This window comes from Anguilla rostrata, chromosome 8 (assembly GCF_018555375.3).
Source record: "Anguilla rostrata isolate EN2019 chromosome 8, ASM1855537v3, whole genome shotgun sequence".
Classification (NCBI taxonomy): Eukaryota; Metazoa; Chordata; class Actinopteri; order Anguilliformes; family Anguillidae; genus Anguilla; species Anguilla rostrata.
The window spans coordinates 12,062,281-12,072,170 of record NC_057940.1 but is presented as its reverse complement, the minus strand read 5'-3'; the positions used below and the strand labels follow the sequence as shown (position 1 = coordinate 12,072,170).

The 9,890-nt window shown below is 40.0% G+C and overlaps 1 long non-coding RNA gene across 1 annotated transcript; it reads right to left on the bottom strand.

The window, feature by feature from the left end:
* Nucleotides 1-263: 263 nt before the first annotated feature.
* LOC135260342 (uncharacterized) lies at nucleotides 264-7,682 on the bottom strand. Its single transcript, XR_010331534.1, has 3 exons — nucleotides 5,337-7,682; nucleotides 4,011-4,246; nucleotides 264-684 (listed from the first exon to the last, which is right to left on the bottom strand). It is a non-coding gene; the product is annotated as an uncharacterized LOC135260342 (long non-coding RNA).
* Nucleotides 7,683-9,890: the final 2,208 nt, after the last annotated feature.

Here is a 9,890-nt window from a genome sequence, read left to right as displayed (position 1 = left end):
AAGACATGCAGGATAGGCTAACTTGGAAACTCTAAAATTCCACTGATATGAATGGTGTGAGTGAATAGTGTGTGTGCCCTGCGATGGATTGGCAATCTGTCAAGGTTGTATTCCTGACTCTTGCCCAATGCATGCTGGGATAGGCTCCAGCTTTCCCACCACCCTGACCAGCAATAATCAGGTTAGACAATGGGTGGATGTATGTTTCATGTTTTGATTTGAGGTTTATAAAAATATGAATATGGAATTACTTGCCTCTTGTAGTTCATAATGCCTCATGTTATTATTTCTCAAATTCCATACACTGTTCATTTTATTTCAGGATTATTTGTAACTGTATTCGCTTGTGGGCAAATTACAGGTATTTTCCAATCAAAAATAGTTGGGAGCAAATCAGTGGAGCCTTGAGGAGAATGTATTTCAGAATGCATTAAGAAACAGTTTTTTTTAAGTTTAACAAGTTTTAGCAGTTCTGCTCAAGTGGGACAGTAACAAGTGCAGTCCTCTACACAGGCAGAGCAGTTCATCTTGGTGAAAAAGCTCTTTCTGCTGTGACGGTGCCCACAGAATGGCAATGGAGAGCTGGACTCACAGATCACAAAAAAAAGAGAAAAATCTTCATTCGAGTATGACCGTGTGTCAAGAATCCATCTCTCAGGTTGCAATTACACAATGTCAGTGTCCCTGCAAAGAAAAAAATGCAGACATGTTAGAGGGCATGAATATATTGCAAAGCCCCTGTTTTGCCTCCTGGAGAAAAACCTGTTCTGGATGTTTTTAGTAAGATGTGGAAGAAAGAAACTAACCCTGGCATTCACTTCACACACAGCACAATGGCCACGCCAATTATACACATTACTGCTATTGGCAGGGAACTGGGTATTGTAACCTACATGTTGCAGGTTTGATTTCCATGTAGGAAACTGCCACTGTACCCTTGAACGCGGCATTTCATCTGAATCGCTTCAGTATGTATCCACATGTATAAATTGATACCATGTAAAAAAAAATGCTAAAGATTTGTAAGTTGCTCTGGTTAAGAGCGTCTGGTAAATGGCAGTAATGTAATTTATTTGAACACATGACACACTCTGTGTATTCGGCCTATTGCCAAAGCAAAAATGATCTGCATCACTATTGAGCTACAGTATATGTGAAAATTTTTGGTTACACATTTTCTCCTTTTTTCGATGTGGGTGCTACACATTGTCAGAGGCTGAGATGTGCTGATCCGTTCACTGTAAAGCAATTTGTGATTCTGAAAGGCTCTAAATAAAAACAGTCCTTTATTATTATATACTACTAATACAGGACACTGGTAGAAAAATGATTAAACAGCAGCGTTTCAAAATTCTTTTCCACGTGATTCTGAAAAAAATACATACTTTCAGCTTCATGCTTGAATTTGTGACAATGCAAATGTTTATTCTTAAGGACCTGACCTTACAAGCAGTTTGTGGTCATGTCTGAGACTCTGGTGATTTATTAGGGTCATCATTTAACAGAGAAAACAAAAATATAATAAAAATATCATCCCTCTCCCCAGCCCCCCCAAGGACCTCACCCGTGTGCTTTATATATTGAGTGTTAATTAAACACATGCGGAATGTGCCTTCTCCACATTAGAGGTGACGTACCAATCTAATAATCTGCAAGAAACAGAAATAATGAAGACTCGGGTAAAACATGTTGGTATGCCTGTAGCCAATTTAATCACAAGTAGTTTAATCAAGGGTAAACACATTGATGGTCCTTTTGTGATGTTATTTTAATTGTGAAGTAGATCCATGTATTTATAGATCTTCTCTAAACTCTCTTGCTGTATAATGCTTTTTGCTTCATGCTTTATTTTGCTTCACAACTCCCCTCACTGGATGCATCTTACTGCACAATAACACCATTTTTCATATAGATTAAATTTCCATTTCACCTTGCATTTTGTAAACAGTGTGTATCCTCTATGTTTTGCTTTTCCTCCCAATATGAAATAACATTTATAGGCGAGTCCTACTGATAGGGCATCCGTTTCATGATTTGGTACCATTTTTATGGTCTCACTGCAAATGAAAGGGCATTTTACCAGGGTGCCAGAGTTCCTGTGAAGCCACTCCATCTAAAAACCTTTACCTATTAATCATTACCATATCAGTTACAGTAACATGACTTAAGAGAGTATATTAGGAGGTAACAAAATGGCCTTCAGCGTGAGTTTATATGTCTGACTAGTACTGCATCTCTTTCATTGCTGAGGGGTTTCATTGACGTATAACTTCTCATCCGAGCGAACGATAAGCATAATCTTTAGGCGCTTAAAGAGAGAAGAGAGAGCGCAAAAGGCAGTTAGCTCGGGAGAAAGAAAAAAAAAAGCCCCCGGGTTTACGCGGGTACGAGCCGAGCGTTTGAAGCAGAAATCTCACTTGGCGCCTTCATTGCCCCCCAGCTGATGGCTGGGGGATGGAATGGCGGCGCTGCCGGTTGGGCGTGTTGTTCGTTAAGGCGCGCGGTTTAACGCGGGCGATCCGGTCGCCGCTGGCAGGTGGCGCGGCGCTCGGAGGAGAGGCCATAAAAGACGGAGAGTGGCACGGGAGGAGCACTAGAGACCAGGCAGGCAGCCAAGCCCCCCCGTTACAGGCAGTGGTGGACAGGCAGCGCTGGCCACAAGCCTGGGTAATCACGGTGGCCCGGGGAGTACAGCACAGGGGCTTGCCCTGACAGCTGCATTGGATAATGGGGTTAGAGGCACGAGCCGAAGACAGGGGAGGATCTCGGGGAGGTGGGGGGGGGGGGGTTGGAGGTCACGAGGAGGTGCCTGACGGAAAAGGCTCGGAAGGTGCAGGAGTAGGGGGTGCCGTCTGGCGATGAAGGGGAGAAGCCTGTGGATTTTAAAAAGCTTCTTTTTTTTCACGCGTGTGTGTGTGTGTGTGTGTGTGTGTGTGTGTTTTAGCTCTGTTTTTTTTTCCCAGGCTGACGCATAGTCACTTTGTTCCTGGCTGCTCTGCGGCTTTGTTTCTTTTTGCTCTTGTTGCTTCAGTGATATGCATATTAATGCGTCTTGCTATAATGACCTTGTAAGCCACACTGGATATGAGCACGTGCCAGGTATACAATAAAAAGGAACAGCACTCCGTTAGAAAATAACATGAGCTTATTTTTTCTGCAGTTGCTGAACTAAGCGTAGATGTGCATGGAAGATTGCATTCTACAGCAGGATTGGGGTCAATTCCATCTTAATTGGGTCAATTCAAGATGTGAATTTAAATTCAATAATGCCCATGATATTCTACTGGGAATTTTTCAATTCATGAATTGAACATAAAATGTAACTAATTTTTTTCAGTTGAATGAAATGAAATGTAATCAACCCTGGCCTTCGGCACAAATTTGAATACTTATTTTAAACGCTCTGTTAGAGTTGACAAAGGTTATTTTTCACTCCATTCCATCTGTTTGTCTGTCAGTCTGTGAGCAGAATATTTCAAAACTTTTCACACTGGTTGACCAATGAAGGGCATGGCAGTGGGTGTGGTTTTTCACAAAAATGCATGGAACTTCTGAACGGATAATAGAACACAGCAGTACTAGCAGTATTAGTAGTAGTAGCAGCAGTACTCATGATTGTATTAGAACGGTATTGTATTATTTGAGCGGTGCATGTGACTGAGAAGGTGCACATTCATTTAAAAATGATCAAATGGACAACCTGTCATGTGATGTTAACCAGTTTTCCATGCCACAACATGATGCAAAACATTAATAAGCCAATTACATTACTAAAGATTTGAAACAGCTGCCATTTTTCAGGGGAATTTGAATTTAATTATAAGACACAAATTCAATTACTCAACATCACACCGAGCAGGAAAAAAAAACCGCAATAAACTGCCAGCTAAAAGATGGTGAGATGAGATTAAGAGTCTGAATGACTCTAAAGAGTATTTTCTTGATAGAAAGCAGAAGAGGAAGAAAATATGCTATAATATGTTTTTGTTTTTGGTGAGCATTTGTTTCACCTTTGTTCCTCCTCATTCTCTGAGTTGCTTGGCCTCTTGGAGAACATCAAAGTTCAGCCACGGCATGTCCGCCCCACTGCTTCCCCAGGTTACTGTCAGTAATTAAAACCACAGGCAGGGGTTCCAGTGCTGCCTGTCTGTATCACAGCAGGGAGGGGGTGGAATGGGCTAGAGGGGGGTGGGGGGGGGTCTCTTTTCAGGAGTGGATAGATCTGGTTCAGCTGAAACAGCCCCATCTGAAACAAACAAGGGGTTAAAATATCAAAGAAAACAGGCAGGCAAATAACAGAGAGGACTGGATGAAGAGTCACTTCCATTACCGTGCTCGCACAAGGGAAACATCAATTTAGACAAAACAAGTACTTTTCATCAGAAAAGAACTACTGCTGTGAAAATGCCCTTGATACACCACTCAATACATGCTCTGTTACTGGGGTTTCATGAATAACTGAATGATTCTGTAATATAAATGTATTTTTTTATTCTATAAAAACCCAGTTGATTATATGTTATCAGTCCAACCGTACTATCTTTTTGGCATTTAATTTCTTTAAATAGTATTTTATTTGTTAATGCGCTACATCCATTTACATATTTAACGGTAAATGTATCACATTAATAGTTAAAATGCTATTTAAAAGAAAACAGCACAGCATTGCCCTTGGATTTTTGGTTGATATACAAAAACAATTCCTTATTTAGCTCAAAATGGCTAAATCTAAATTTGTTAGTTCTCACATTCAGAGTGTTCTTTCATATTGTTACTTTTTTTCAGCACAATAGCAATCCTTGGCAGAAGACCAGGTTAATCAAATGATGATGTTGAAGTTTATTAGCCAAATATAATCAACTGAAATCTTTTTTTCTCTCCCCACAACAGGCTCTTGCTCCTTGCAAACAACTGATTATATTTCATATTTAGTCTTTCCTTCTTATACTGTAGAGGCATCATTCAACTGTTCATTTTGAACATGTCAAAAATGGGTTCTATTTTGAATGTGAAATTGCAAACAGAGCACAGCAACAGCATGGGAGGGATGAAAATCAAACATCTGTCCTGCCGTCAGCTAATTAATTCCACATAAGGGATTAGTCAATCAATCACATCAGTGTAGCTCTGAAATTGCAATACTCAAAGCAAAGTGGTGTCTATATCGGTAGATCAATATAGTGTGAACAGGGTGACAATGTCGCAGAGCATCACGATCCTTGATCTTTGCCACATGGACGCATCAATCTTAGTTCAAGTAAATATCATATAACGTTAGATCAGCATTGCCTATGGTGACACAAGTGTAGTCAATGCTATTCTCTTTGTTTCCTTACCTGTTGCTGCAAGGATGAAAGCAGCCTTCTCCTTCACCACCGGCTTCCCACTTGCACAACTGTCACGGTGTACTGCCATCTTGCCCCTGGAGGACTGAATTACATGCAAAAGCACCTGACTGAAGATAATGCATGGCCCTTGTAATGTGAGATATTGGAAAATATGTGGGTGCTATATCATTAACACAAGGGTTTCAAACTGTGATGTGATATTTCTGCCGTAAGGCTTTTCTGATTCCTCTCTGACCTTGTTATGATTATTAATTGCTTTGCTTCTTTCAATATCCTCCTAGTCATTCTCAGACCCAGTTAAAAACATTATTCTTGCTTTCTGTTGTGATAACCAATCCAATGCACTTAAAATAATTTTGTATTGTAATTTATTTTTTTTATTATTTAAGTATTACCACTAAACGTTCAACCTTGTATCCTGTACTGTTCTGTGATCACCTTTAATCACACTGTTTTATCACAATCACATCACCTGTGATGAAATGCTGTCCGCTGTCCAATCAAGGTCTACATTAGATTTGGATGCACCAAAGTGTGGAGCAGCAGCCCGTCAGACCTGTACAAAGATTAAAGGCCCCATCCATGTTGCTTTAGCGTGAGGGTATGACATCCCTCAGTGAATGTAACTCGTAAATAATGCATGACACCGGGTAGAAACCGCAGCGGTGTCACCAACTGAAGGTTATGACATAAGCTGATGTCATTCTCAGTTACCATGGCGTGCGTGTTAATTTAACGTTCTGGAGGACCATTGCTCTCGAGTAACTGTAGGCTCGGTGTTTGCGCTGGACCCAGCCACACATTACATGCTGCGCACGACACGCGCAATTATTCCGCCGCTATTCTCTTTGCCGGTCATTCGTCGAAGCGCCCCGTACCCCGTAAGTCAGTCCGGATGCGAGGACATCCCAGATAAATAAATAAATGAACGAACAAATAAATAAATAAAGAAATAAATAAATAAATAAATAAATAATCCTGGAGCAAACGAAAAGGACGAGGCGAGCACTGTAAATCAATGCTGCACCTGAAGAGCTTCCTCTTCATTAATAGATGAACGGGGGGCTGCGACTGGGACCTGCAGCATTTGAAATAATGCACTGATGATTGCAGTATTGCTGCAGGCTGAAGAATAAAAGAGGCAAAGGAATGAAAAAAATGTCAGATGTCAAATCCCAGGGCCCTAATTGATCCACACGTTTCTTGTACACAAGGTGAGGGCTGGAGAGTATTTTTTATTTTTATTTTTTTATCTTTTTTTTTAACAGGCTCATTAGTGAAAACCTTATACACCAGACCTTGAGAATTAGTTACCCTGCCCTACCAGTCATGGAACATTGATTTTTTTTTATCTTTCTGTATTCATCTAACAAATATTAATCATGCTTTCATGTAACGAATATTTATACGGAGGAACAAGCCCTTGACAGACAGAGCATTAAAAAACAGATGAAGCTGAATACATATTTAATAACATTTATCTCACAATACCTTCAAAGGTGTCTCTATAATTTAAAACGATCATTCATTTTTTTATAAGGCCTCAGCAATACAATAATACGAGAGTGAGGGTGTATGTAAAAAATGTCCATATACACCCACGCACAGTTCATTATGCATCAAAGGGAAATGTACTAAAAAGGTGTTTACGGAAAATGATCAGGTTGTTTACATTAAAATTGCCGTATGATGCCATGAATATGAAATTGGGGTTTGAAATCAATTGAAAAATCAGCTTTTTTCTGGGAAAAGGTTAATATGTGAACCCCAGGGAAACGTTGGCTTAACATAAAGATCAGGCACGAGAGTCAGGGGACCTTGTCTGATTTTTCAACGATTGTCGCATCCAAACACATTTTCTCCTGGAACACTCTGTTGACCTTTTGGGGGGGGGGGGGGCTTCTTATTGAATGCTGTCGTCCATTGTTGTCTCTTTTATTCTGCTGACATGTTTCTCAGCAGGACTCTTTTTAAGGCTTAAGGTGCCGTACTTTTTTTACATGCAGAAAACCACAAAAACTTGGCCTTTTGCAATCTGAATGCACATCTCTATCATATATATGTGTGTGTGTGTGTGTGTGTGTGTGTGCGTGCTTTCAAATGTAGCATATTATTATTATTATTATTGTTATTATTATTATTATTATTATTATATTTCATTCATTTAGCAGATGCTCTAATCCAGAGTGTTTTACAAATGTCAAAGTGGAGAACATCAGTGTTATTCTTAGGAATGCAAAAGTAACATTGCAATTATTACTGCTTTTATTTTAATTTATTAATTATTAGAAACAGCTCCATTGCTGATTTTGCCCTAAACAGTTTCCTCGTGGTCTGCAGTGTCCCCTCCAACATTTCAGGGTCCCCTACTATACTCTTTGAATGCCTCCTGCCCACTTACCCCCCCCCCCGCCCCGCCCCCCAAACCCCAACCCCCACCCTTGTGTTGACCACTCATTGGGTGTGCTGTGGGCTTCACGGCTTTCTACACACAGTGACCTCCACCCTCCCCCGGCCACTGCTTTCTGATTGGTTGAATGTTTTTTTTTCTCTATTCAAGACTGAAGAGCATGACTGACTAATATACTGTATATTTTAGACACTGCATCGCATTAGGTCTCCACAGGACACAGCCCATGGTTAATGCAATGGGCGAGCAGGGAAAAACACCACTGTGATCAACCACATCAATTACTGACAAGGTATGTATAAGGGCCTGTTCTATCATGCCTATGAGGAAGACGCCTCACCGCACCTTGCATCACGGTGACTGAAATATCAACACTAAACCTGCGTACCTGTTTCTTGATAACACGTACAATCTACAGCACAATCGCACAATTCTGCATTCATCAAGAATTTCAGCTGCTGACAGCCATTGTTAATTAATGAAGACATTCATCGCACAGCAGGTCTAAAATAGCAGCCATAAAAGTAATGCAGGTTAAAAACGAGACAAGGATCATGTTTTCAGTCAGCTTTTTTCCAGTGGAGGGGTTTCGGTACATTTCAAACAGGACAGAGTCGATAAAGGCAACAGTTTCTGTGAATGACAATGTGTTGCACATAATTTTTTATTATTATTTTTTTAAGTGAGCTTATTCCAAGATAACATACCTCTTTACTTAGAAGGTTGGATAGAGTGGTAGATCCACAATACCACTGATCTGTTCTTTCTGTTCTCATGTTTGCTCTCTCTCCCTCTCTCTCTCTCTCTCTCTCCCTCACTGTCTCTTGCTGTCTTTCTCTGTCTCTCTCTCTCTCACACACACACACACACACAATAGGCAGCACTCCTGATCCTCTCTTATTTTCCAGGAATTTACTTTTATTGAGGTTAATGCTTCAAGGGCAAAGAAAGGGTTCTGAGTAAACAATGGGGTCCTCACAACAAACGTTTAAAGAGGCAGCTATTGCTCTCATCACTGAATCAATACGGCAACTCTTTAGGGCCAAAAATAAATCAAATATTCTGTTGAAGTTTTCATGAACCTCAAATCTCATAAACCTCAAGGTACAAGCAACCCTCCATCCCTTTTTTAAATGCAATTCACCCCCTTATATTTAAAGAGACTCATAATTTTCAGTGAAAGTGTTACAGGAAAGACAGTTTCATTTGAAGAGATTGTGTTGAATAATAATAAACATGACCGACTCCAATAAGTGGCCCAATTGAGCAAAATTTTGTTGAAGCCACACATTTTCTGAGATCTTTTTTATTAACACTTTTTAGTCACGCCTCCACCAACACGTCTTTTTCAGAAGACTGGCAGCAACAAAAAAAAAAACTGTTGAGAGATGGTGAACTCAGATTAGTAAATAAATAAATAAATAAATAGAAATTAAAAACAGCTCAGTGAAAACACCGAGATCAATTCAAATTCAGATGGAACATAACACGAGCTGAACCAGTGACTCTCTGGGCCAGCGGAAACAAATGATCCCATCTAGCACAAAACGTTATTGCACCCTCTAAAAACGTTGCAGTATGGTTGTGTAAGGCTGAGAGTTGGTGGAGCTGAATAAAAACATCGTAGAAATGTTTTTTACTTGCTATCCTTTCACAGCACGGGATAAATCTCTAGCCCACATTTACTGATACTGGTTGCTAGCTATGCACTGTGTGACTTAGCCGTGATTTTGTCACAACCTCCCAACCGATCTTCGAGAGTGTTTTGCATGCGCAAAATAATGTTTTATGGACATGTTTGTCGGAGGAAGTGAATTTTCAGATGGGCTGTTGCATATGGTTTCTTGCTGTAAATATGCTATGGAATACCTCAAAACAGAATTTTTTACCTATAAATTTCCCTTTGGGAAATTTTTAAAATATTTAAAAATTGATATGCTATTAAAAACAAACACATTTTGCGTGGTGGGCTAAAGGACTGCACTGGGCTAATTAGCTGGATTGCCATGGATATAAGATACAGACGTTTCCTGGCTAGCACAAGCTAGTTAGCCAATACGTTAAGCCAAATGGGCAGCTAACCCAGTTTATTTTACCAACCAAAGTTAAGATTAGAATTTTTTAAATAAGTG